The sequence below is a fragment of the Colias croceus genome, chromosome 20 (assembly GCF_905220415.1).
Source record: "Colias croceus chromosome 20, ilColCroc2.1".
Lineage (NCBI taxonomy): Eukaryota > Metazoa > Arthropoda > Insecta > Lepidoptera > Pieridae > Colias > Colias croceus.
Window position 1 is genome coordinate 7,817,478 of NC_059556.1, and position 27,658 is coordinate 7,845,135.

General features: G+C 31.7%; 8 non-coding genes across 8 annotated transcripts; 6 read left to right on the forward strand and 2 right to left on the reverse strand.

Moving 5' to 3' along the window:
• The first annotated feature begins 2,639 nt into the window (after positions 1 to 2,639).
• On the forward strand, positions 2,640 to 2,758 carry LOC123701117. Its single transcript, XR_006752691.1, has one exon. It is a non-coding gene; the product is annotated as a 5S ribosomal RNA (ribosomal RNA).
• Positions 2,759 to 5,967: 3,209 nt separating this feature from the next.
• Positions 5,968 to 6,086, forward strand: LOC123701118. The gene has a single exon (XR_006752692.1). It is a non-coding gene; the product is annotated as a 5S ribosomal RNA (ribosomal RNA).
• A 1,080-nt stretch (positions 6,087 to 7,166) lies between these two features.
• On the reverse strand, positions 7,167 to 7,254 carry Trnay-gua. Its single transcript is given in 2 exon segments — positions 7,167 to 7,202; positions 7,218 to 7,254. It is a non-coding gene; the product is annotated as a tRNA-Tyr (tRNA).
• Positions 7,255 to 10,653: 3,399 nt separating this feature from the next.
• On the forward strand, positions 10,654 to 10,772 carry LOC123701106. The gene has a single exon (XR_006752680.1). It is a non-coding gene; the product is annotated as a 5S ribosomal RNA (ribosomal RNA).
• Positions 10,773 to 11,442: 670 nt separating this feature from the next.
• On the forward strand, positions 11,443 to 11,561 carry LOC123701119. Its single transcript, XR_006752693.1, has one exon. It is a non-coding gene; the product is annotated as a 5S ribosomal RNA (ribosomal RNA).
• A 611-nt stretch (positions 11,562 to 12,172) lies between these two features.
• On the forward strand, positions 12,173 to 12,291 carry LOC123701108. Its single transcript, XR_006752682.1, has one exon. It is a non-coding gene; the product is annotated as a 5S ribosomal RNA (ribosomal RNA).
• A 504-nt stretch (positions 12,292 to 12,795) lies between these two features.
• On the forward strand, positions 12,796 to 12,914 carry LOC123701107. The gene has a single exon (XR_006752681.1). It is a non-coding gene; the product is annotated as a 5S ribosomal RNA (ribosomal RNA).
• Positions 12,915 to 26,398: 13,484 nt separating this feature from the next.
• Positions 26,399 to 26,517, reverse strand: LOC123701104. Its single transcript, XR_006752678.1, has one exon. It is a non-coding gene; the product is annotated as a 5S ribosomal RNA (ribosomal RNA).
• Between the last annotated feature and the right edge of the window lie 1,141 nt (positions 26,518 to 27,658).

Genomic DNA, 27,658 nt, shown 5'->3' on the forward strand with positions numbered 1-27,658 from the left:
TCAGTTCGCAGACTAGTTGTATTCGATGGATGATACTCATACGAGAATAGGAAATGGTTATGTCTTGAGATCCGAGCTAAGTTTGAAATGTCCAAATGGCTGGCTGTTATCGTTCGCTACGTTTGCTCAGTTTATTGTCTTCAAGATGCCTTGAAGCGTAAAATCTATGGCTCATGGAGACACGAAATATTTTCAGCTGAATTTATTTGGTGGAAATCGGGGGAGTTTAGCTAGCGACGCTTTTGAGATGCTTTTATGACAGCGCAATGGAAAACTATAAACAATTTATAGATATCTATAGAAGATAAAACCTCCTTTTTACCTCCTTTTAAATCTTAAAAAGGTATTTTAGAGAACATCTCTTCCTTTATTTCTCCCGCTTCATTTCAAAAATACTTTCTGTTTTTGACAGTTTAATAATTTACAGTAGGTATACACGAAATCATCTTACAAACACAATATTAAAGATTGAGTGATAGTCCAGCTTAGCGGTCCCCTTATATTTTTTAGAACCGTATCAAATACATCATTCTGACGTCAACGGCATTATAAAACCACGGACAAAGGAGACAATTCAGTCTTGGATCTACCATATTTATTTGAGCGATTCTATTTTTGATATCGGTTGAATTTTGGCACCATGCTCTATAGAAAACACCCCTCGAAGTGAGTGAGGCAAGTATCATTTTAGATCAAACACGCGATAACGGCTATAAGAACACCCCTATTATTTGATACAATAAAAGTGAAGTGTCGACATATTCCGCATTCTGCTGCGAAATTACTACAAGAATGATTGACCAAACTGATGATTATCTTTCGTTCGAAATAAAACCTTAAATCGTTGAAAGTAAGGTGTACATTACGCAAATAATTGACGAGATTGATGAGAGATTTTTGGGTGACAAGCTGTAAGCATGTGGCTATCGTACGCTGTGTAAAGGTCGGTAGGCAAGTAGATACGTACTAATGGTGATTGGGAAAAATATTGCTCCCGTACCGGTTCCAATGATTCGTGGTTATAACCTCATGAATATTGAAGATCTGTCTGCGATATTTTTATTTGATTACACTTTTACAGATCCACAATGCTTTGTGTTAATGGATCCCATAAAATATATATGGATTTCTCGGATGTTTATATTAAATAAAAGATATGATACCATTATCTTACTCGTGCCCTGAAGACAGATTCATAAGTAATAATAAGTATAATAGAGGGAAAACAAAATTTATCAACGTACCTATATTTTACCAGTATTAAACATTTTATCCAGCGGTTAATTTAGTCACAATTCTAATATGCGCAATCCTCTTATATGACTCCAAATATTAATCGCTAAAGATTACCCCTGTAGTGAAAATTATTAATATTCAGTCGAGTAGCAGATAAGGGGTGAATACATTGAAAGAGTGTCGCGTCTCAGTCAGCAACGCGTGAACGATTCGGTAATTAATACCCCGAAATGGCTTTAGAGACCCCGCGATGCGTGGAAGGGTTAAGTTTGATTTTACAATTTATAAGCGGGCATATTTTTTATAATCTATATTTTCGTGCAATATTTTATATTCTTTTTAATTGTTTGTGGTATATTTTTCCGTTGCCTCGTTTTTGCATCTTGTTGAATTTAAATTTTCCAAAATATTTTGATAGTTTGATGATTACGTTTGTTATTATAGCGATTATTTTAAAATATATTGTCATGCATGAACTAAAAGGAACCTATGTACTTAATTATTTATTTTTATTTTAGTTCACATGTTTCAACATCTCATTAGCCATCATACTATTATCTGTATTAAGAATTTAAACCATAGATTCATTAAAATTTAGAGCGTCCTTGTAACATTTTTTTTCCAAACCTTCAACAATCTTTAGCAATTCAATATTTTCAACATAATATTAGTTAAAACTGAAACGTAATAAATAATCTTCCACACTTCCACACTGGAATTTGACACTACAACACAGGGGTGAATAAATTATGGATTCCAATTCGAGTATTGTCAGAACCAATATCGTGAGCGAATGGTTTTGTAATGCTGGTGATATTCTATTAAATATTGGGATAAACATAGAGTATTTATAAAATAAGCTGTAGGTATATTAAATTAACCTACATTTATTAAAAAAAAAATCTATTCAAAAACTATCAGTCACTATCTAAATTTGTTGCTTTTATTTTACGTGAAGCCTGAAGAAAGTAGGTAAATCTGTTTATATCACCTATGATAACTAAAATACCATTATATTATGAATATAATAGACGAAACTCTATTTATAATGGGTGTTTATATGTAGGCACTTTATATAATTAAGTACTGATTAACAAATTGACACCATAATGCCCGATATGAGACACACCCATATTACAATCGCTATTCACATTAATAATTTACTGTCAGTGACGAACCGTTCATATTATTATCTGTAATTACATTATTGTTAATCAACATTGTTATCTTCCGCTAATTAGTTCCACGATATCGCTTAATTGCTTCTAATTAGGCAATCTTATCATGTTGCATTCTCTATTGTTGCATCTCTTTCGCACAAACTATGGAAAGGTATATCTATACTTTTCCTAGATCTTCACTAATATAACATGAAACAGTAGTTTAATTTCCGAACTGCTATCGCCAACGTCCATACCACGTTGAATACACCGGTTCTCGTCCGATCACCGAAGTTAAGCAACGTCGGGCGCGGTCAGTACTTGGATGGGTGACCGCCTGGGAACACCGCGTGATGTTGGCTTTTTGCTTTTTTATTTCATATCGTACATGTACATTTGATGCAAATTATACCATATTTTTTGTACATAATATTTTAACTTTTCAAGAAAATAAATTGTCCATAAATAAATAATTATTGTTTGAATTATTTAAATAATCCAGGGGTAATTTACATATACTGTAAATTATCCAAATATTGTACTTTTTAAAATTAATAAAAAATAGAAGCTCCCAAGAAGCTCCTGTCACTAAAAGTACGTCACTATTACATAATGTAAAATTAAAAATATAAAGCTAGGTGCGCATGTCGTGGTCATATCGTAGATTTGATCATTTCATGATATGAGTGGCCATTTCACGAAATGGTCGCATATCGTGAAATGGCCAACATAGTTTGATCAGATCGTTAAATCGTCAACGTTTCACGATTTGTTCATCCACATTTGGCCAGATCGTATAAAATATAAAGAGTCCATAAAATATTAAAAAATTTCAGAATAACTATATTCTAAAAACTTGTTTAATGTCATTTAAGTTAATGCCGCGGCAGCGGCCGGCGAATGCCAGAAGCGAATCGTTTTTGCAATAGAAAACAGGTAAGTTAGGTTAGGTTAGACTTTGACAAACAACGCACGAGCCGAGCGAGCAAAGCGAGCGTGCCGCGGCAGCGGCCTGCGAGTGCCAGAAGCGGATCGCTTTTTAAAAAACAAACAATTATAATAATATAGTAGTAGTTTCTTAAATTATTTTATTTATGTCGCATTTTTTCTTAAATTGTACATATAAGATATCCACATTTTCCATAGTACTCGTACCTCTTCGTCGTAAATTCTTTGCTATGGTACTTTCTTCATAATATTGTTATTAAACGAATTATGAAGTTTTTAACTGCGAATAATTTAATTTTCGTCAGCGGCCACCATCTTATCACATAAACACAGAGCTTGCAGCGCCTCTACCAACGATTAATGTAACTATTTTACGATATGATCAAATAATTTTGATCATTTCATGAAAAAACCGTGCGTTAATTGGCCATATCGTGAAACGATTGCTTATCATTGATCTGCCCAAACCACATCATGATGTGGCCAAACTAAATTGGCCATTTCATGATATGCGACCATTTCGTGAAATGACCACTCATATCATGAAATGATCAAATCTACGATATGACCACGACACGCACAAGCATCAAGTGGACCAAACCTGCGATGCGGGCACATTGTCACTCCCGTCTATCGATCAACTTCACATAATTCTACTCATCTACATACTAATTCTGGTGCGCATGGCTTTAATGAGCAAGGGTTTAACATTTTGGGTACAGTCGAGAACATATTTTTTTAGAATTTTTTAGGTTTTTGTTTAAAAATTTCTTTATATAAAATCAATACATAAGTAAGTACCTTCTTACAAAAAAGAATTTGTAAAATATAATTAACAAAAAACAAGGTATAGGTAAATTATATTTTTAAGTATGCACCATGCACATAATAATATTATACATCATGCTGGTGAAGACTGAATATTGTTATTTTTGAAACATAATATATCGCTTATGGATAGTTTCAAAATTACGATTTAATAAGGTAAATGTGAGTATTTCAAAATTTTCATATTTATAATTTTGCAATGCGAATTATTGAAACTTTTTATACTTGAGATTTTTGTATTTAACTGTACCTGCAAGATTAAAATAGCAAGAAGTAATTGATCTCGAAATTATTAGTTATGCGGGCAATTATGATTCATAAAGAGATGGTCATTATCGCGTGCGAATATTTGAACACAAATTTAAATTTAATATCTAAAGGAGGGGTCATTTTGATTCATAAAACTTGTTTATGATTTATTTAAAATACACAACTCAAAGAGTAGAGATAAATAATTGCATTGAAGTTGTTTAATGTGGAGTCATTGAAATAGAAGTTATTAAAATCACTAGTAAGTCAAATAAAATATTAATTGTGTTTGAATATTATTATAAAATGGATTAAAACCAATCTCACTCTTAAATTAATATTTACCAAAACAATGTATATATGGGCTAATTTTTATGTTTGCTATATTGCTGTACATATTCTGACAGGCGCTTCTATTTTAAAAGGGTTAATATAAAATCTTTGTATATAAGGGCTATAATTTACATTCTTTTAGATTGCCTGGAGACCAATTTAATGGTAAATTTGTGTTTCAAACTTGATCAGAAAACAAAGTATTTTAACACAAAATTATGAACAATAACATTTTTTCAAACTTACTAAATTCCTTCACGCCCCTAACGACCTTGCGTATCAAACGGATGAGATTTCAAAAGCTATTAATTACGTTTTAAAGAAAATCAAAAAGGCTGAATGGCAGAATAATTAAATATGCATAGAAAGGGTTAGTGGGCAGATTCGGCACGCTCACAGTATTAATAACTTGATCCATCACCAGTTGACGGGTTAGGATGAATCAATGTCAGGGGTGCGAGCTTAGTCGAATCGTTAAATTGTGGTATTGCGAGTGTAATAAATGAAAACATTAATGTGTTCTTTTTTTAAATTGAAATGGAGTTATTAAGTACAAAAAGAGTAGATCATAAATACGGACACCAGTCAGTCTAAGCTTTATTTTTTAACTATGAGTATTTCAATAATTAAGTAAATATAAGATGTTGTGAAGATGAAGATATAGGTAAGATGTTCTGGGAGGATTTGTAAAATAAAGCGTACTACCTACATTAAAATGGCTTCTGAAATATTTAGCTTTTAATTTTTACGTTATTGGCCCTTCGAATGTTCATAAACAAAATACACTTAAACATTTAAAGTCTATTTAAATATAGAGAACATTCATTATAAATAAAATTGGCAAAATGTTTAAAGAAAAAATAAAAAGTTTGAGAAGCGTATGTAATACAGATTTATTCCGAGCACCAGACAAAGGGTTAAGTTGGTAATTAACGACTTTCGCATCAATTGGTCAAAAGAAGGATTATGTTTTGTAATTTGATACCTACATTGTTACTGATTTTAAATGATTTGTGTTGATATTGACTATTGAGACTAAATAATATCTTATTACACATAATAATATAATTTTACGAAAAGTATTAAAATACTCAACTCGTTATTTTATAAGTGTGTCTACAAGTGATCTATTATAATAATAAAAAAAAATAATTTGTTAAACCAGTGCATGTACAATACCACCATTATGTATTCTTATTTCAATTTAGATATCGCCAACGTCCATACCACGTTGAATACACCGGTTCTCGTCCGATCACCGAAGTTAAGCAACGTCGGGCGCGGTCAGTACTTGGATGGGTGACCGCCTGGGAACACCGCGTGATGTTGGCTTTTTGCTATTAATTTCTTATTTTGAACCCGTCAATGAATAATAATGAATTTCTCATTATTCGTTCATACCTGTTCATTTTTTGGTTTTACAATTATATTGGCATCTAAAAGTGCCACCCACATAGATTAATGATATTTCCTGTAACAATGGGCTAAGTCGTTTTTGTGATCCCTTTTCGATTTAGCGTCAATTAAAAAGTTCCACAGTACTGAAGGGTTAACTTTATTTGCGTATAATTGGTCTTGTTCACTGAGTGTGAAACTATTTTGGGTTGACGATACGATTTTTGGTCGTCACACGACATAATGTCGTATCCATTAATCGAAATCCTAGGTATCATGAAATAGGTTTGGACCGTTTTAGAAAAGAAAATGTTTGTTTTTGAGGTAATTTAATAATAAGGTAATTATATCGCAGCAAGTAACAGTAATTATTCATTAAATTAGTGATAAATGCAAATTGGCGAGTTTAAAGGTTTAAGTTCTATCATATTCGAAATAATAGTAACTAGGTAACACTAATAATACTTATTAGTGTTGTACTACATAATATCATACTACAATAATACTTTTTATGTAAGTAACTAAAGTCTAAGACATAGTTAAATAACTAAGTCGTACCTACACTTATCGTTTGGTCTAAATAAGAGCATTGATTAAAAAGATCTCATTTTTTACCTGATGTTTACCACAAAGGAAATCTTGTCGTAATTGATTCAGCACGCTCAAGGGTTTCAAATAATTGTAACCGAGCACAAATTGAATTTTGTATTATTTGATTGCAGTTTTCTCAGCGAAATGAAGGTTCAGGGCTCAGGCTGATGTCAATTTATTTTCGGTTTGTAGCGTGAATGATTTAAATTAAATTATTTTAATTTAAGGTTGTATAAATTATATTTCTTAAATGTAAAATAAATTGTTAATGAATAAATTTTTTTAATGCAGTAAGAAATCAATCTTTTTATTTTTCCCCAAAAAAAAAACGAATATTTTTTTGTATGATTAAAAATTCAAAGTAATGGTATGTGTTTTCTAAGGTAAATTCTAATAAATTAAAAATATAAAAAAATATAAAAGGATTCCTTCGAGCCGGATTTGAACCAGCGACCTATGGATATCAATCGTTTTCATCTACAGTCCACCGCTCTACCAACTGAGCTATCGAAGGGTTGTCGACTGTGATGAAATTATGAAATAGTTGCTCTTTTATGTATCGAATGATTTTTATCTCTTGTGTAACCATGTTTCGAGAATAATAATTATTATGCCCGTCCGCTTCTCTTTCGCTTGGCTCGTCTTGGCGGGGGCACTACCGTGCCCCCAGATTACCTACATAGTTTAGCGTATTAAAAAATATATTCTGCTTTTATTTTACATCATAATATCAAGAGGAATTTATTAGGTACTTACCTACTATGTGTGTACTAACTAATATTTTAAAGACAAAACGTTTTTATTCCATGTTTATTTTTTTACGATTTTACTGAATTTATAAATTTCATCTGAGTAGAGTAGGTGTATTTAACAAAGCTAATTTTTTTCCTGAATATCTTCATATTTGGTAAAATTTAGAACTTAATCTCATCCTCAAACTCAAGACATAAAATCCGACTACAAGGAATATAATGCTAAGCGATTAAGGGTATCAGGTAAACAAAATGGCGTCTCCGAGATAACAAGATCAAGCTGTAGGCGAAATATTTCATCTCCACAGAACCACTAAATTATCTAAATAGAGATCGCTCCCCAATCAGGGATCATCGTGAAGTGGAGTTAGAGAACTAGAAGGATAATTCTGTATTTTTGTAGTACCTAATAATACTTAATATTAAACAATTACAGTCATTAGTCCTTTTGATATGAATACTTTCCAATGAAAATCTGTACATAAAATACTACAAAAAATCAAAATAAGACAATTTTGATTTTTTTTCACGCCGAGAAGCTAGTCAGGCATAATAGGGTAATTGCGCCAGTTCGCGTCCACTTAGTGCAGTTGGAAAGTTTGAAGGAGAAAATAAAAATGTTCCAGAACAAATTTCAACGCAAAATTTATGTAACGTGTTCCTTACATAGTCTATTTTATGATTTCCTTTCAATTGTGTTGGAAATATCATGTGGTTTTTATTTATCTAGACAAATAGCAGAATTTGGCGTTTTACCCAGTTCGCGTCCATAAATTCCTTTTTGCGTCCACCCGTGGACCAGTTCGCGTCCACCAGCTTAGAAAAGGAATTAAGAGTGTATTGGGTGATATTTTATCAGATAAATGCAAATAAAAATTAGATTTTAATAAATTATTTATTTACGAATATAGTTATTTAATAAAAACCGGCCAAATGCGAGTGGGACTCGCTTACCGAGGGTTCCGTATTAACCTGTCTTTTTTCATATGTTTTAACTGTAAATGATTATTTTTTCAATGTTTCCCTTATTTGTGCTATAAGACGTTGCTTCGTACCAAACTTCAAGTGTCTGTGTTCACGTAAAGTACCCTGTAGGTTTTGATTCCCTTGCGAATGTCGAAATTTGCGAAAATTTTCAGCATAAACGGCTGTATCTTTTGATTGCTTTGGCTTATAAGTTTGATTTTTTCACTGCTTCAAGGGACCGTAGACTTGAGTATTCAAAATAAATTTCAGCTTTATACCTCTACGCGTTACTGAGAAAAAGGGTCTTGACAGAAAGACAGACCGGCAGACGGACATACAGACGGACGGATATCAAAGTGATCCTACAAGGATTCCGGTTTTTCCTTTTGAGGTTCGGAACCCTAAAATCAACATTATTATTAATATAATTCACTGTGTAAGGAAACTGGAAAAACTTAATTATATTTATCTTCTCATCATTATTAGAACCAAAAATTAACAAAAAACAAAGTTACGTTATAAAAATAAATAATAATCAGTTCTATTAAGATTACCTACCTAGGTACCCTATTTTTTAGTTTCTAATGAATTAAATTTCCTTTTTGTTTATATTATTTTCTTAACCACAGACTTATTGACTCTCATTCTCAAAAATACTGGTCTCATTCTTAGAATACCCATTTTAAAATGAAAAAATAGCATAAAAATTTGCTAATTTGAATGAAATTTTAAATTAACAGCTTGTGGTCTTAGTCCAAAATTTACAATCTATTTTAAATTACATATTTTAACAAACAATTCATTGCTACGTAATGAAAATTAATGTGGACGCAATATGTTCTATTGTTATGCACTACAGGTATAGTTTGCGCCCACCGTGGACGCAAAATGGAAGTTGTACAAATTCGGTGTAGTAATTCGCGTCCACCTTATTTTAGCTATTAATTGTAAGAGAAATAAGCTTATTTATAATCCATACTATTCCATGTTTTGTTAGCAAAGCAAAGAAACAGTTACATATTCAAAACTTCACATTTAACAATAAGATACTTACCGTCAAACGCGACGCTGCGCACTATTTTTTTCTCAAAATCCCGCGCGTTTTAGCTCTCTCGTTTATTAGCCAAACTTAAATATTTTTTTAAATAGGATAGGCGGTGCGCAGGCATAATTTGAATAAGTGTGCATGTCTCTTATACATTGAGGTAATTATCGGAAATTTTTCTTATTACAATTTTACATAAAGTATACTTATTTTCGTGAATTTTCTAAAAGATATCCGCAAAATGGACGCGAATAGGCAGGTGGACGCGAACAGGCGCAATGACCCTATGCCATGAAACGAACAAATTATCACTAAATGATGACCTCTGACTGTCATAAACATTCCTAAAGTAAGTACTTATACTGAACACAGTATTACGATAAATAATATTGTGATACTGTGTACTGAGTTTATAAAATGTTTGTCATGAAGGAATTGCCAAAAATTGCGTATATTAAACGAGTACCTAATATTTAAGTAGGTACCTACAGGAACTATTATACCTCTGCTTTATGAAAAAACTGAAGTATAATTTATTCGTTTCCTGCATTTTAATGAACTAAACTTCATTAAACGCAATTAAATTAACCATTTGTTACCATTTGTCACATCTAGTAAACTCAAGCACACAGAAGCGGATGCTCGTCGCGCCTACTGTCATGGCGTCCGGAAGTCCTCTCGCCATTTGATAAATAGTTGTTCTTCAGTTTTTCTCATGCAAATGAGGGGCTGGATGACGGATGGCATTTGTCACAATTGCAGCGACGCGAATAATCTCGGATGATTGTGGGTACAAGCAGGTTTTGTGCAGTTTTGGAGAAATGTTTTTACCAACAAACGTGTATTTATTATTATTTTGTGTTGCATATCCCGAGTTATTACGTGGCCGTGGGCTATTATAATATTATGTTTTTGATTTGAGATATTGTATTCTTTATGATTTACTAGCGGTCGCCCCGGCTTCGCCCGTGGTACATATTTCGCAATAAAAAGTAGCCTATGTCCTTTCTCGGGTATCAAAATAACTCCATACCAAATTTCATGCAAATTGGTTCAGTAGTTTAGGCGTGATTGAGTAACAGACAGACAGACAGACAGAGTTACTTTCGCATTTATAATATTAAGTATGGATTATTATAATACGACTATCGTCAACGTCCATACCACGTTGAATACACCGGTTCTCGTCCGATCACCGAAGTTAAGCAACGTCGGGCGCGGTCAGTACTTGGATGGGTGACCGCCTGGGAACACCGCGTGATGTTGGCTTTTTGCTTATTATTCCCTTTTTATAGAATTCGTACAATGTCTATTTTGCAACAAATCAAAATTCTACAAAACATGTAACTAACTAACTACATTCATTTTCATAATGTTCACTATTTATAGTACAGGAGTGAAATTGAACAAATTAATTTAATCTTAAGTGCGAGCATATTTCAGAACGGCGAGTACACTCAATTAAAATTAATGATATTACCAGCACTAGCTTTAAATACTGTTAGATAATTGGCGATGTTTCATGCAAGTATTGCATATAGGAATATAAATCGCTTGTCATAGGACTAACGATGTACATCTGCCGTTTTGCATGCAAGTAACTGTTAATTAGTATATGGAAGAACAACAGATTCAATGATGTGTAAAAATATGAGTGAGATTATTATTTACTTAACTACAATTTTTTATAAATTAATTAGGCGTAGGTTACATATGAATTCTAACTGCTTGATTTGACAGTAGCTGGATTTTGAAGTCCACGTGAGATTCAATAAATTTATAAGACGATACAGAGTTAGGGTGCTATAAATAACAGTTTTATGAAATTATGTTAGGTATTCAATTTTTAAAATAAAATTTTCTGAAGGGAAAAGCTAATTTAAATGGATTGCATGCTTTGCATTTTCTACTTTGATAGCTCTTTTAAGATTTGTCCATCGCCAACGTCCATACCACGTTGAATACACCGGTTCTCGTCCGATCACCGAAGTTAAGCAACGTCGGGCGCGGTCAGTACTTGGATGGGTGACCGCCTGGGAACACCGCGTGATGTTGGCTTTTTATTATACATATATTTTGCTTTACTCATGTTAATAAAAATGTAATATCAGTTTGATTAAAAAATCCACGCTAATTTATAACAAAACAAAACAAACATGTTATTATAACGTTCTATATAGAAGCTTTGCACATACTATAATATACTTATTTGAACTTACATTAACTTATAGGTACAGTTAGTAGGTACTTACAGTGATTATTTTTTGCCCGCACGTACGGACAGTCAAGGTGAGTTCAAACGACAGATGTTTGTAGACCAGTATAGTTGCAAAGACACGCTTCAATTAACTATCAATTATTTTTTCTTTAAGCTTCTATGGAATTAAATAGTAAAATAACGGTTAAGTGTGTTTTCAGTGTATTGGCTTGTAGCAATGATTTTTGTATGATTAATTAAAAATAAAGCTTTAAAAGCTCACTTTTAATATGTATTTTTATTCCGTTGACTTCGTATAATAGGTAATTGTTTTTTGAATGTTTTTTTATGTGAAATCTTTGCTCAAGTTTTGCTGGGAGGAAAGGAAAAGAAAGAAAGTTTATTAAACAAATTGCATAATATAACAAGCTTTTTGTTGATTCTATTTTAATTATTTTAGCAGAAGACAATCGCCGACGTCCATACCACGTTGAATACACCGGTTCTCGTCCGATCACCGAAGTTAAGCAACGTCGGGCGCGGTCAGTACTTGGATGGGTGACCGCTTGGGAACACCGTGTAATGTTGACCTTTTGCTTTTTGCGCTCAAGGTGTGCGATCTAAAGGTCAAATGCGGCAGATGTCTAGTGTCCAATAGTGTTAGGTTTATACGCTTGACCTATCTTAGTATTTCTTATACGGGTTACGCACGGGTACTTCTGATTTTTTAAAGCTGCACCTGGAATTATGAGTGTTGTGTTTTACTAGCAATTAGACATGCTTGACACATTTCATTGTCAATAATCACGATTAAAAATAACGACTAAAATGATGTAAAATACTTCACGACATCCACACTTCACATGATTTAAATAAGTAGGTACCTATTAGAATAAAATGTATTACGTAGTTTACATAACAACATACACAAAACACAAATCATCTACATTTGATAGAAACACAATTTAAAAATTGTTTGTTTTAAATATTTTATGAAACAATGGCGTTGACTATAGATTGTTTTTTGACTTTTCGTTTACCTCCCTAGGTATTTGAATTCGTCTTAATGTGTTTCCAAATTTCGACACTACTATCGCCAACGTCCATACCACGTTGAATACACCGGTTCTCGTCCGATCACCGAAGTTAAGCAACGTCGGGCGCGGTCAGTACTTGGATGGGTGACCGCCTGGGAACACCGCGTGATGTTTGCTTTTTGCTTTTTTATAATGCGCAATATGCAAGCCACGAGTCTAGGAAAAAAATTGTCTGTGGTGACCAGGTGTGTTCATGGTTGAAGAAATGCGTTAATAACATGATGAGTCATTGTTTTGTAATAAGTAAAAACGGTATGGTCTTGGTATGATTGACTTATTAGAATCATGTTAATGTGGTGCGAAATGCGAAAGAATTTAATACTTTCCAGTACCTAGTTGGTAAGTTTACCGCTAATTAGAAAATCACATTAAGTAATTGTTATTCCTTCTTTCGCCAAAAAGTGAACTATGTCATCAATGATGTTCAATACATGCATATATTATTATTATCCTAGTAAGTTTGGAGAGTTTAATAAAATCCACATCTCTATTTTCTACAGTATAATAAATATTCATACTCTCTTAATTACTGGCTATCAATTGCAAGATGGAAAAAATTCACTCCATTTAGCCGGACGAATGGGTTTTAGGAATTTTTATTCGACAAAACTGTGGAGTCGCTGTAAAATTAAAATTGAAATTATAAAATAAGCCTGCCCTATAGCTTTTAAATTTGTCATGTTACTGTATACTGATTATCTTATTGGACAATAAAATACGGTCTTATTGTGTCAATCCAATTGGATTTATTTTGTGGTTTTAATTGTAGTTATTATAATTTGAAAAGCTAGATTGTTAAAATTCTACTAAGTAAGTAACTAATTCTAAACATAAATTGGAGATACAAAACATTTCCAAAAGGCGATCAAAAGTCAGTTATTAATTTGTCTCAATATTAAAGAAATCACCACCTTTTTTTTTTCTTTTACAATCTGTATTCTACAATACGTCATGTTTCCTCCTCCTCATCATTCTTGACTTTGCTAACATACCTACTTTAAAAAAATAATTTTAAAATCCAGCCGACTCCATACCACTCCAATAAAAGGGTGGTCCGCATTGTCCTACGCAAATGACCCCAAATAATAATCATCTATTCACTGGACGATCTACTTTCCCATAGAAGATACGGGCATTATGATTTGCGACCGGATTTCAATGAAACGTGCTGAATTACACTTAATTAAGCAAGGAATGACCGGACAATATTTGGTATTTACATATAATTTTGGGTGGTAAATTAGTCTGTTTGTTGATGATCGTTTGATTTCTAAATTGTAATGATGGGTAATTCACTACATAGTATAAAACAAAGTCGCTTTCTCTTTCCCTATGTCTCTATGTATGCTTAAATCTTTAAAACTACCTACGGTTTTTTTAATAGATAGAGTTATTCAAGAGGAAGGTTTTAGTTCATTATTATCGTTTATTGGGTTAATAATTAATATACGCTAGTTCAAATGTAATTTTGGATCGCAAATTAGAATGTTTGGGTTCTGCTGCAGCTGATGATCGTTTGTTTTCTCGCTTGTGGTGGATTTACTATGTGTATGTGTAGACATTAAAGTTTGTACAGTGTACTTAGAATATAAATAAAAGCTTTTTTGTATTTATGTAGATCAATCTAAGTGTTATTAATGTTTTAAAACTATAACTAATATGTCAGAATAGCATAAGGTACGTAATATAAATTCTGTTAAACTAAAAGCTCCTCTTCCCGTCTGTCTATATTTCTTAGGTATGCATGTTATCATCAACGTGAATTTAATTTACATTATTTAAACTCTATGGACAAACTAAACTCCTGTGTAATGTAATGTAACTCTTGTATTTTATTTTTGCCTAACGGATCTTAGTCGTCTATTAATGTACATAATAATTCAATAAAGGATATTTTATTAATTATTATTTATTTATTTAAACATAGCATGTCCACCAAAACAGATAGACAAAAGCATAATAATTACGGATAATAATTAGCTAAAGCGTCAGACAATTTTTATGGACGCAATATAAAACAAAACAAGGGTAACCATTTGTAATAAATAGTGTGGATTAATAAACCTAGCTCGTAAACCTTTTACGATCCGGGCGGTACGTAAAAATATTTCGGAAGCGTCACAAGCGTGACGTCATTATCCTGCCTGGCGTTTATTGGACGTCCGTTTCCTGTTTCATTTTACGCGTTTATCGATACTCATAATATTCGCGAGCGCTCTATTGTGATGATTTTTTGAGTGTCTATGTTTGATTTTATTTTATCTTTAACTTATTGATAATATATTTTTTTCTGACATTCAGTATGTATTGAATGTTTTGTATGACGATGCTTTCAAATTCAAATTCTATTTTTTTATAATTAAACGTAAAGATATGTATCGTTTCGAAGGTAATCCGTGTCATTCAATATTTAATTAAAATAACATATAACACCGTTTTAAATAATAGAAAAATATTTCAACAAGAAAGAATATGATACGAGTAACCGATCAGATTAATTCATGGATCATAACATTAAAAATATACATTTGAAACGAGTTCATATATAAACAACCCAAACACATAAGAAGATAGATGTAAAAATGGATTCTGCATCAATTACAATCACCCCAAGCGATTTGTGTCACGCGTTCATATCATAAATGTCGGGACTGACGATCGCCGACGACTATTTATTGTCCACTTTATGACTATGTCCCAGTGTTGATTGAATGGTCGGAATCATGGTCACCCTAGCATTAATTGCGTCTACGTAATGATGATTGTTAATATTATGTAGATATAGCGGTTTGGATGTGGATTTTGAAGTTTTATTGACTAAGATATTATATTGGCAGAATTTCGTTCATATACATTGTTTCATGTTGATCCATAATCATTCAATACATTTTTTTATAACATAATTTAACGAAGATTTGCTTGTAACATTTCATAGTTATCTTGAATCCTGACTGATATATAAATATTATAAATGGGAGAACGGGAGTGATTTTTTCTTTGACTACGCGTGCGAAGCCGCGGGCGGTAAGCTAAAAAGTTTTGTGTTATCTATATATTTTTTCTGTGGAAATTAAACAATTAAATATGTACCTAAAAAGAAAAATAACAAGATCTCCATAAGCTCTATAATTCTCACAAAATTACAAACAAGCAAACACCGCAGAACTGAAATACGACTGCAATATCTTGATACTTTAAGAAAACGCGGGCTAAGAAATACAACTATCGCTTAAACAAATGTGCTAAAAAGACAAACGTTTCCTTCCCTCAGGACACATGGTAATGGCGCCCGTACTACGTCAATTAGAGTGAAACTCGAACGAAGATTGGCATAAACATTTTGCTGAGCTGTTTTGTTTCAGCGTATCGAAGGCGTATTCGTCTTGGTTTTATATTATTTTGTAGTAGGTATCAAGGTATGATGGGCATGTTTGTATAAAAAATATTTTTATGTTCTATAGTTATCTAACAGTCTAGTTTAAACTATTAATTATTGATATTGTTTAAACTATAGAGAAATCAAATGCATTATTTTTGCAAGTAATTGTAGGTATAGTATGCTGCATGACTAAGCAAATTATTGATTTAATAATTAATATCTACAATCTACATAATGGATTACATTAATTAATTTTAAAAGCACTTTTTAAATAATACTCAATTAAACTTACTAATTAGGTACCTATCAATTGATTTACATATTTCTTTATCTTCACAGTTTTCTCGAATTAATACAATTGGAGCTAATAGTAGGGAATTATACCAAGACTAGACTTGTCTCCTAGGTATATTTACAGAAGAAACTTCATACATCTAGCGAGTTTATGCGACACGGAATCTGTTTTCCTTCAGCTTCGCATTTGGATAAATATGAACTGGAGTGACATTTAGCAGAAACTTTAAAATTACAGCACACTCTGGTTAAGTGAGAAGTAACAATATTGTTCTTCGTGTGTTTAAGTTTTGTAGGAATTAAAGTGCTTTTTTGCATTTGTTGTAAGAAAGAGAGTTTAACTGATTAGTTGAAATTAATTTAAATTTACTTTTTCCTGTTCAGGTAAAGAAATTACATGATAATATTATACTTATAAAATTAAATTTATGTTGACATGATTTTAAAAGATCAACAGCTATATGGAGTTTCTTGCCGGTTCTTCTCCGTAGATACTCCATAGAAAAATATGTAATGAAGATCCAAAATTGCTTCTAGAAGAAGTCTAATTGTAAATGTTTGAGTTTGAGGTATGTATTTTCAATGCAACAAAACAAGTAAATACTCTTTATACCTGTGCTTTATACTATTACATAGGTAATTAATTTCAAATAATTATGCGAACATTTGTGTTAAGACGACTTTAGGGACTTAACTTTGTTGGTAATTAAGCATAATGTTTTTTAATCTCTCTTAATTGAACCTCTAGATATATTTTCCATTGGAATTATACCAATTTGTTTAATAATGAAATAATTTCTATGCTACTAATTTATATATATTAAAGTTAGAGAGGTAAAACTAATATATTTTTGCCTGTAAAACACAATAAAAATAACCTAGGATCGTTGATGAAAAAAATGTGAGACAGATACAAGAACTTTAAAGTTCAAACCATTTATTTTTGTATTTAAAAGTATATTCACAATAGATTCAATAACACACATTCGAAATTTCCATTAAAATATAAGGTACAGTTTAATATATTTTAGAGAAAGCAGTTTATTTATTACTGCATTGTCTAACGGTCAAACAGCAGAATCAAAATACAAGCCAAAAGCCCATAATCCCGGCCCAGGTGACGTCAATTAATCACAATAGTTAATCCGAAACTAATTAAAGCATGCATGCTCCAGTCCTACATAATGCCCTCCCGCGGGAGGGTTATCAAAATAATTACTAAGAAGCTGGCTTTAAACCCTTTACTGATATTAATTGGTTTGATTTTGTGAAAATTGCGGAGGTCAATTTGGGATATAAATAATTAATTTCTGCTTTATTGCAAAAAAGAAATGTCTTGAATAAAATTTTGATTAAAATGTGTGTGCAGGGCCGTCTTAGACTATGCCGGGGCCTTTGGGCACACAAGAATTGGGGGCCCTTTGAAACCAAACTAGTTATACAAATTTTTTCCCATAAATATATGTGTTTTTGCCCTAAATTGAAACTTATAGAAGTAACCAATAAGAAATGAGAAAATTTTTGCTCCATTTTTTTATACATTTTACAAAAAAGTTACTTCTGACCAATTTTGTATTAGGTATGTGTGTGGTGAAAACATAAAAGATAAGAGATGTCACCTACCATCATAAAATACAACTTTTTTGCACAATAATTTTACAAAATATCAATCCTTCTAACAAGTTGTCAAATCTCCTTTTCATACATTTACTTTGACCCTATTCAATAATGTCAAAACAATAAGACATCCAACGCTAACCACACTGGAAAGTTCAGTGGATAAAGAAGAAAGGGCACAAAGGGGACCCTACGTTACTCCAATGTACCCTAAATGTAGGGTACATTTAGCACATATAGCACTGACTTAACACCCTTTTGACACTTGACATCGGTATCAAACACATTGATTAAATGGCTGTGAATGCATCTTAGATTTGTGAAGTTATTACTTGGGTGAATATTTACACAAAAAATTTCTTCTTGAAACGCTCTATCTATTAAAAAAAAAAATCAAATCTGTTGCGTAATTTTAAAGATCTAAGCATACAGATACAGACGGCGGGATCCGACTTTGTTTTATCCTATGTTTAGTGATTGCTAACAGAAATGTTAGGAAGTTTGTAACACCGTTCTATTGGTGTAAGTTTGAGTTTAATCTGGGCGGGCGGTTGCGGTGATGGTATTATAACATAATTCTCATTATGGATATCAAATTATTGTGATCAAAATACAAAAACGAATGAAACATAAAAATAACATTCATGAAATTTAATGTACATTGAACGTTTATAAAAAAAAAAAACTCAATTGCATTGGGATAAATATTTATTTACAACCAGTATTACCTACCTATGTATAGGACCTATGGATATCTTACCCAGAATAATAATGAAATTACCAAATAACATTATTGTTGTTTTCATCTCTTCATCCGAAATGACGGTTACATTTATTTTTAATCCTTTCTTAAACATATTACAAAAAAAAAACATGTCTTTAAGTCTTGACTAGGAAGGAACATTAGAAACACAATAGAACATTATTACTACAATGCTACCTGTACAAAACTTCCTTCACACTAGTACCATCCACTTGACCTGGCCCATATCACCAAGATGCTGGGTGTATGCAAATTCTCTTGAGATGATTTTAATGTGGGATCCTATTGTGAGCACCGTTTTGTGACGTCATCGTTTTGATTGAGTGGAGTGGAATATTGATTTGAGATGTAAGAAAGTTTTGGGATATCAAACATTCTATTTCTTCTATGTGTTTTAAGAAATACTACAGTAATAGACTTTATCATCACACGAGCTGCTTGTTTATTTTCTTCATTTTCTACGCAAAGCTCAGTTGTTTTGTAAAAGTAAAACGAATTATCATTAAAAAGTAAATCAGTAATGTAGTTCTCAATTTCTTGTCATGTGAAAGGGGATTCAAAGTTTATAAATTTAATAGAAAATGTGTTTAATTATAAAGTAATATAACAAATTCACTAATGCGTATTCTATCATATTTTCATAACTACAACATTTTATTCTAAATACGTTTAATTCATTTGTTTTTATACTTACTTTCTAGCATTAATCGCCCCATCAGTTTTACAAAACCTCTTGATTTTATAAATCGCCCGCATACTCAAATCCTTTTGATTTCTTCGCGAGATTAAGACGTCGAGTGCATACTTTGCATTATTGATAGTCTTTTGTTGAACGAACTTGAAGATCAAAGAGTTTTTATTAAAATAATAATATAAAAAAATCAATAGGAAAATTAGAGATAGCCCGTTAAATTCGGTGTGAAGCTCTAGTAATTATTTTCCTATCTATAAAACAATTTTAACTTTAAAATGAAATCACTGGAATGCAATGATATTAATATTAACATTACATTCAATTAGTTTATCTTTCCAGTGGCTAAATATATCTATACATCAAAGAATTAGTTAACATATTACCAACAGTAGTTTTGATATGAGTAAACACTTATAATTTGGATAATATAGTTTTGGCTCTACGATTAAACATAGAAATGGACACACAAACATTCCAAATTAATTAAAATAACGTTACAACAATCACAATTACAGAATATATCACTTATCCTTTTAAGGAAGTGTATAACAATGTAATATTTCCGAGTATTATCATTTCATCTCCAATGTTACTTCCAGAGCGACTGTTTCGTATTTTTGTAGCAAATTGTTTCTCTGATCTTTATTAATATCTCAAGGCTGTTTGTTTTAGCTATTGTGTTATTGTAAACATGGGTTAAATGTTTGCTTGGTTATGGGGAAATATCACACTGTTTTGTAATATATTTTGTATAGGAATTGTCGTCGAATAGTTAATTCTAAAGTATATAAATAAGGAATTAGTGTAAAAAGTTACTCGCATGGCACAAACATTTCATTAAATTATGTTAAACATGAGATAAATAGGAAATTACCGAATTTCATGAAACGGCAATAAAAATAAATTATATTAGTCGCAATGCATCAGATAAATTATAACTATTATAATCTTAGCATAATAGTAAAGAAGTCAAACGGTATTTTAAAACAAATACCGTTGCTTATCGTTGTTACTAACATGATAACAATATCCAAGTTCAATACAATATATAAAAAATCCAGACACACTTAAAGTGCAGCAAAACCAAATAAACGAATTTAAACTTCTATCATTGTATGTATTGATTCAATTTGTAATATAAAGACCTAGCATTAAATTTTTAAAGGGTTCGAGCACAACACCAAATGTATCTTAGGGTATAAACCCTATCGACATATTGTCAATACAAATTACACAAAGGAATCGACATTAATTTGACATACCATTAAAAATATTGCTTTTAAAATCACCAAGGAATGCATTCATGCGGCAGATATTACTTTTGCTGCCGGGTGTCGAAAATTTTACAGAACGCCGTCGTAAAATAACAATTTATGACAAGCCATATAACCCTATAATGAATTAATTTAAAAATACAAGAAAATTTGCATAAGAGTCGCTCGTTGATCGATCGGCGTCGTAAAAATCGGTGATGTATCAAAAAAAATAATGACGCTCACATTAGTTGTGATTTTTGCGAGGTGACACGCGTTTTCATTGAAAAATATGTTAATGACAGTAAACATTAATTTGTAACGGTTGATTTGTTAATCGACGATTTGCATAATCATGACGCATAATAGAAAGATGACGATTTTACGACTAATGATGAAAGGGATGACGTTAACGAGTTTGATGTATCGGTAGTAAAAAGTAATGTTATTATAGCAGTATTTAGCTGCTGAACTGTTAGATAAGGTAACAATTAGAGATGTAATTAAAAAATACAGTCTTCCCACGGTGTGAGTGCAAGGGGTAAATTTTAAAGTTGAAAATTCGCTTGGATTAGATATGGTTGGTGCGACAAAAAGGCTACAGTGCTTGCGTCAAGTTTGAGTGACAGTTGAAGAGTGTGGATAATTGAAACTCGTGCGAATTCATATTGACATCGATGCAGAAGCAAGAATGGTGTATCGAATTGATTAAGCTAATTTGACGCTGGTATACACATCAAAGAGTTAAAATCAATACACGTTTAAAGCTTTTCAATGGTTAAGAGCATCTTCGACAAATTGAATTTTTTGTTGCACTATTGTGAATTGCTTTATATGTTTGTGAAATGCTTATTAAAAATATTCTTTCACTTGATATCGCTCATTTTAAATCTACTTTTTTCTATTCAACAACTAAATTAAATTTCAAACATAGGTACAGTCAGTTATACCAATTTTATTTTTTTATATTTAAATCAAACACTATTAAAGACGATAATATTTTGTTGAACAGATAAACGTATTATTCTCAAAAAAATATAGGTAATGTATTATTCTCAAAAGCGAGTTAGTTCACTTTCGTTCCATGTAATATTTTAAGCTTACCAATCGGCCTATCATTTGTCATTATTATAACTCTAATTTATATTTAATACGCGAAATAATGCCCTTAAAGAGTACATGATAAAATTAAAATTACGACCAAACCATTAACACCTTTTACAGTTTCTACAATGCCACTAAACCAAACTATAATATGTATAATCACAATAATGAACAAAGATAACAAAACATTATATTATTATATTATAGAAAACCTAATTGTCTCATTGGTCCCATTGCAATAATACGTTAGATGCAGTAAAACAATGTCTTTGTATCAACCCCAAGAGACATTTTAACACCAAGAAAAAGAGTTAAATTTCATAAATTATAGGATTAGAGGGCAGTGACTGCTAATTACTTAATTATTAATTAGTCACCAATAATGTTTATTATAGCTAAGGTGTTTTATAGACTTTATATCCTTCGGGAATGGTGAATAATTTCTTTGTGGTATTTTTCATTGCTTAGTCACTTTTTCATTACTTGAGTCATGAATGAGTTGATATTATTATGTGTAACAAACAGTTTTGCTTTTGGTTTCTGGACAATATAATATATCATTCTTAAAAGTTTAAAATTCTGCTAGATGACCCATTTCTTTTTATTGGCCATCATTCAAAGTGCCAACTGTAGGTAATATTATAGGAATTAAGACTGCAATTTATTGGATGAAAAATTGACGATGATTGTATTTTTAACCTCACACTTCGAATACATACATACGGATTTAGTAATCAATCTGTGAAGAACGAAAATAATAGTAAAGTAAAACAAAGATGAAAACGTAGAGGATATGGCTCATAAATAAAATCAAACACTGATGATGATTTTCTCAAATCAATCTATCCCCTGTACAATACCATAACCAAACAATAAGAAATTAATATAATTAAGCATAAACTACATACAATAAACATTGTTCGAACCACAACCCAAACGACAGAGGTTGTAAACCACTGGCGATTTCATTACCCAGCAAAACATTACGTAAATACGAATTAAGTCCACCAGGGGCCTTAGACAAACGTACGTAACGCCATGGAATAGAAACTGCTAACGCTAATTATTGACATAAGCTCATGACATTTTGGTAATGGTTCGATCACACTACCAACGACGCAGACGACCACGACCCAAGTTCCAATCTTGCCGAAATTTGTTCAAAATCAATATTAAAATCTCCCGTCATTCTGGTACTCAGGAATAAAAAAATTCGAGGTCAATTAATAAAAAGAAATAGGGTTTTTTGCGATTTTCGCCGAGACGGTAAGTTTATCATACAATCACCTGAACCAAAATTGTATATAATCTAATTATCTATAAAAAGGTTAAATACATTTTTTTCTAGGAGCCACCGTTTCTATGAAAAACCTGTTTGTTTATCCATTGATCTCAAATTTTTTTTTTCCAAACACCAATACGACAGGAAATTCTTAAATTTCATTTTTAATTGTGTTTTGCACAATTTTATTTAATTGCGACTGGATGAAAATTTTGTTCGTGGTCGTCGTTGTCGTTGGTAGGGTGACCGAATCCTTATGCAAAACATCATACGCTTATGTCAATTTCTATCGATAGCGTATTCTATTCCTTGGCGTTTTGCCGTTTGGCTAAGGCCCCAGATGTCATTATGTCTGGTGTCGTTACTCCTTTTTATATCACTACCAAAGGTTGTTTATCCAGCCTTTAATATTGTCAGGTCTTTTATTGGTCGCGATTCTTGTTTTACTTTACGAGTTTTGTAATTTTGGGTTTTATATCACCTAAATAGGATTAAATTACTGAAAGGGTTGTTCATTATGATTGCGATATGCTATATTTCAAAAAGTAACAATTACGTTTTCGAAAATAAAAATCAAATATCTAAGACATCTAATTAGAGTCAAAAAAAGATTCCACTTAATTGAATAGATCAAAAAGCACCAAATTAACACAATTTCCACTTTCCAAAAACGCAATACAGATAAAAAAATAACACAATTAATTACGTATTTGTTCCTAACGCTATACAGGCGTTTTGGCTCCCCTATAATAATTGGTTATCTCGCAACCAATCTTCAAGGGAAATGGTAATTATAGTAATTTGCCGCCCTTCTGGCAGGTTTTTTCCTTATTTATACTATGGCATTTTTATAATCATTGCAGAGGTTGAAATATTTAGATGGTTCTTGTGAATATTGTCGCGTCGCGTTGGTTGTATTTTATAAATTGGTTACTGTTATAAAACTTTCATTAATTCTCTTAGCCTCCGCTCTGCCAGGATAGTTATAATAGAGTTATATTTCTCCTAGTTTTATATACTTAGATAGAAGGAGATGAACGTTATCTTCGGTTCGAATGCAGAGTGAGAGTGGAGTACTGGAGAAATCATTAAAAAATTCCACATTAGAGAAAATCTTATATAATTAGCTGAAATTTTTCCAGTGTGAATATTCAATTTGAAAGTCATATTAAACACGCCAAATTCCTCGTGTTTATATAAACTTATATATTATCGCTTATCTAAGAAATACACATAATTTTACATCACATAATATAATTGAACTCAATAATAAGTTAAATGCACCAATATCTCTACGCATATCCAAATATGACCATCCTAATGCGTCTCTAACATTTGCACAATACATTTGTCGAGACCACGAGTTTATGGGAAACCATTGAACCCAAGAAATAGCCAATAATCTAATTTCCTTGCGTTACGAATCATCCTCTCACACCGTAATGGGTTAAGCTTGTAACATTATGTCGTCCCAATGGTGTGGTAATTTGATTACTGGGTATACGGTGTGAAGTGTGCCAGTTTGAGATGGGAAGTTTGTTTTGGTTATAGAATTACTTATGTGCACTACCGTACTAGTAATAGTGATCTAGAATATAATAGAATTAAAGTATTTATTCGATTATGTAGTCAAAGTACAAAGTGTTATTTTAACAGATTCTAGCCGGTTCGATCCTCGGGCATGACAAGCAAATTTTTGTAAATCTTTAAATGCAATTACCAAATTCCACCTGTTTATGTTTAATCATGCAAATTCACATACTTTACACGTTCATACACAAGATATAGGAGAAATAGTCGTTAATATAGTTTCATAATAAATTTAAGAATCACCAGTAAATCTGAAAACTGATAAACTTTAGCACAAATACAATACATTGCTATTCTAAAACAGTATAATTAAAAAACAATCAATTATAACGAATAGCTGATAATGTCGTGACAAAGCAATCGTAATGCCAAATTACCATAGCTATCGAAATTAGGCGCATATGTTCCGTTTTGTTACACTAATCGTACCTGCAGTAATCACGACATTTGTCACTATACTGTAAATGTTCTAACTTTGGGATAACATTTTGTTGGGAATAGATTAAATCTAAATTAATAGGGTAAGTGTGAAAAGATAGTATCGAAAACTTTTCTTTAAATAAGACCGTTTGGGACTCAGTTGGAAAGGATAGGGGCGTATTTTTATTTACTATCTGGAATCTTAAAAATCGTTACTTACATAAAAATAATATACCAATCATATGATTAGATCCAAACTAAATTATTTAAATGTGTAAATTTGCAGTTTCAAATAAAACTAGATAGGTACATATTAAAAGTAATTTTGATTGCTATAAAACTACACTTGGAAGCAAGCATTTGAGCTTAGAATTACTTACTTAGGATTTTTAACTAAAAAATAATTTTATTGAACACATTATATTATAGAGACTGATTCTCTCTATCTGAAGAATCACTTAGTGCTATAAAATAAATAACCATAGAGTAAGTGCTGCAATCAAATGCATGACGTAAATTATGCTTTATTATAAAAGCGATCCCGAAATCTATTCAACAATAAACATGATGATATAACGTATAAAGGCCATCCATCGTTGGACATTACACGTGCGGGCAACGTTATCGTAAAATTTTACGAGATGATACTGTTTCCGATGTTGTGGTCTGCGGTGTAGGGAGATGCACTTTGGGAATCTATGATTATGTGTGATTTTTGAGTTCAAGACTGAAAGGTCATGAAAATTCTGTCTCTTTCCTTTCCTTTATAAGTTTTTGTGTAAATTTTTGGAATATTAGAAGTAAAAGCTATAGACTATAGAGTAATAGATAATAAGTGCTGCATTGTTTATATTTTTATGTGGTGTCGCGTAGCACTGGCTGAAATGGTCATTCTTATTAATCGAGTACGATAAACGTAAAATGAAGTAAGTAGATTAATATTTTATTATCGTATAATTTACTAGCGGTCCGCCCCGGCTTCGCCCGTGGTACATGTTTACGTTTTCTCTACATAAGATCCATCCTCGTACTTCAAGAAATATAATAAAAAAAGAATTATCGAAATCGGTTCAGCCGTTCTCGAGTTATGCGCTTACCAACACATTTTGCGATTCATTTTTATATATAAGAATTATGCTATTCATACGAAAAAAATTGTGCAAAATTTTAAGATGTATCAAAATTGTTTGTAAAAAGGAACAAAAAGCCAACATCACGCGGTGTTCCCAGGCGGTCACCCATCCAAGTACTGACCGCGCCCGACGTTGCTTAACTTCGGTGATCGGACGAGAACCGGTGTATTCAACGTGGTATGGACGTTGGCGATTATAATAGTCAAATAGTTGATTACAATGTACTTTACCTTTTTTTAATATGAATAACAACATCTTATATTGGAAATAATATTTCTTTCTTTCCTCCGTTCTTTAAAAGTATAGGTTGAATATAACTATAATAGGTACAAGAAAACTAAGAGCAAAACAAAATAAACATTAAAAAGCTCCTCTGCAATCTATCGGAAACGTGAAAAAATGCCGCAAAATGTGTGTTAACAAATAAGAGAGATTTACTTCAAGTGGCCGATAAGTTCCTTTACAGTTCCGACGTTAAATAAATATTATGGTAGAAACTCAATAAAAGTATATTGCCTAATCTCTATCCAATATTTTCTTACAATTTCGATGAAGGTTTTCCGCAACTATGTGTTGAACTTAATGTGGATATGACTTTTATTTTTTAAGAAATTGAAATGATTTCATTAATTTTGCGAATGCGTGTAAGTTGCGCATGTACCTAGGTATGCGTAATTTTATTAAAAAGTAAAGTAAAGTAACGAGATTTATCTTTTTACCTAAATAAAAATGTAAGTTACCTAGTACAATGTAAAGAAGAAACAATATATCAAATATAGCATATTTTTAGTGTCTTCCAAAATAGTTTGTAAATTACACACTGATCCATAGTTCCTTTAATTTATATAGACAACGATATAATATCATCTTTCTTAATAAGGATATTGTGATATAAGTTAGAAGTTTGTATAACAGTCCATTCCAGTTCCTTAATACACTTTATTTCTTACAGAAATAGCGTCTAATCCTCAATATTCTTTCCTGCACAAAAGCACCTCCGTATATCTGGATGGCACCAGCGTTATTGTTGGCGATGCTCCCTTATCTACGAATTATTTAGAACCTTTCGGCGAAATAAACACTTACGTTTTGTGGTGTGTGACGTGCTTATATTTATAGATATGATATATTATATAGTGGGAAACTGAGACACAATCAAGTGTAGGAAATAATTTTATATTATTGTGAGAAAACTAATTGAATACCTATATCAAAATTGTGTGACTATTATCATTCCTAGTCGCATTTTTCATCCTTTAATTTTATCATTGAAATTAAAATAAAACAGCTTACCACTTCGTAACTTGTACAGATAGTTCCGCTCTGCTGTAT